The 2,079-nt window shown below is 42.5% G+C and overlaps 1 pseudogene; it reads left to right on the top strand.

The window, feature by feature from the left end:
- The first annotated feature begins 1,334 nt into the window (after positions 1–1,334).
- LOC107535666 (large ribosomal subunit protein eL31 pseudogene) lies at positions 1,335–1,701 on the top strand (annotated as a pseudogene).
- Positions 1,702–2,079: the final 378 nt, after the last annotated feature.

Raw genomic sequence — 2,079 nt, 5'->3', positions numbered from 1 at the left:
AGAGTTTCTCATTCACTAGGTCTGGGGCTGAGCCAGAGAACTTGCATTTCTAACAAGCTCTCAGATATCGTTGATGCTTTGAGGACCATTGGTCTAGAGCAGGGGTGGGGAATGTCGGGCCCGTGGGCCACATAAAATCGTTTGGTCTGACCCTGCCAAGGCAACTGCAGGCAGGACTCAAAATTCAATAAATCTAGGAGCTTTTCTCATAGATAATTTTTAAGTTGATAATTTTGTATGGCTCACGAATGATGTTATAAATACCCAGATGGCCCTTGGCAGGAAAAAGCTTCCCCACCCTTGGTCTAGAGCATAGTCACATGGCCACAAATAACTGCAAGGAATGATAGGAAATGTTATGCAGGCAGGCAGTCATGTTTAAGTCCAATGTAGTTGTAGAGAGGGGCTCAAATGGAAGAACATGGGGAGGTATTCAATGGGTCTGGCAAGAACTCTATTACTATGGAAGAAGGGGACGATAGATTTTGATGATCAGCTATTATCCTTCACCAAAGTCCCCTTCTAGAGTTTATCTACTGCTCTAACCTGACTCTCCCATGAAGTATGTAGAAATCTGGGGTCCTCCCAGACATAGATTCCCAGGGTGAGTTTGTATAAGTAAAGAGAAATGTGTCCTTGTCCTACTCTGCTAACTCTATAGTTGGGAGAATCTGGGAACATCTTCCTTGAGGGTTATTGGGTGCATATTTAGCCTCTGGGCTATGACTCAAGGGATGGTGTGGAAACATAGCTTTTGACACGAGACTCAGTTATCCTCACTAAGTGCTAGGCCTGCATAGCTCAAGAAGGAAATAAGGATGCCACAGTGCTGTCATGAATATAGGAAACCTCAGTAATGAGCTAGTGTAACAACATAACTAAAGATGAATGGTTGCAGGCAACCAATGAGATAGTATAACATAACCGAGTTGATAGTGGGAAGGGTTTCACCAAGCCCAAGAGAAGCTCTGACCTGGAGTTATTTTTTACATAAGTATAAGGTGACTTTTAATAGGTTCCATAGTCAAGTTGGAGCTTCTCTAAAGTAGTCCCTACACTGTCCAGGCAACACTTTGATTTAGCCAGACTGTTTTGGGTCACTATGCTGAGTGGCTTGGTACAGTAAACGAATTTCCAGGAACATCAGCCTTTCAAGGATTACTGTAGGAGTTGGAGAAAGTGAAAAGCTCTGCTAGCCTTTATATTGCCATCTGCAAAATGGAGATTACATCAACTGTGCTAAACAAGAGGTAGTTTGGCACATCAGAAAGAGCATGGGACAATACCTCACGCTCTTTTTTTTTTTTTTTTCTTCCCAACTTGGGCCCAGCATAATGGCTCCCTCAATGAAGGGTTGTAAGAATAAGAGCTGTTCTGCCATCAGTGAGGTAGTGGCCAGAGAATACACCAGCAACACTCACAAGCACATCCATGGAGTGGGTTTCAAGAAGCGTGCCCCTTAGGCACTCAAAGAGATCTGGAAATTTGCCATGGAGATGGGAACTCCAGATGTATGCATTGATATCAAGCTCAACAAAGCTGTCTGGGCAAAAAAAAAAAAAAAAAAGGGGAATATCCCTTACCATATCCAGAAAACGTAATGAAGATGAAGATTCACCAAGCAAGCTCTATACATTAGTCACCTATGTACCGGTCACCACTTTCTAAAGTCTACAGACAGTTTATGTGAATGAGAACTAACTGCTGATTGTTGAATAAAGTTATAAAACTACCCTCAAAGAAACAAAAACAGGATCATGGGCTCTGAGGTCAGACAACCTGGGTTCAAACCATAGAAACTTGGGAGAATGGCAGAATCTCCTTAAAAATGGAGCCTCTCAGTTCTTCATCTTGACTAGCCTTACAGCAGATAAGTGGAGGCTTACATTGCACTGGCGAAAATGTCATTGTAGACCCTCAACTAAATCACTGGTGCCTTGCCCCTTGTTTCTATGAATGTCTTGCTTGGGGAGAGTTTGGGTATGCCATTGCTGTAACTGAACCAACGTATTAAGTTATGGAAATCTGGGGCATAATAAAAGATGTATTTAGAGCAGCAATGGATTAGCTATGACAATA

The sequence above is a fragment of the Miniopterus natalensis genome, chromosome X (genome assembly GCF_054644295.1).
Source record: "Miniopterus natalensis isolate mMinNat1 chromosome X, mMinNat1.hap1, whole genome shotgun sequence".
In the NCBI taxonomy this organism is placed as follows: Eukaryota; Metazoa; Chordata; class Mammalia; order Chiroptera; family Miniopteridae; genus Miniopterus; species Miniopterus natalensis.
The sequence above is the reverse complement of the archived record's forward strand: the minus strand, read 5'-3'. Positions and strand labels throughout refer to the sequence as shown.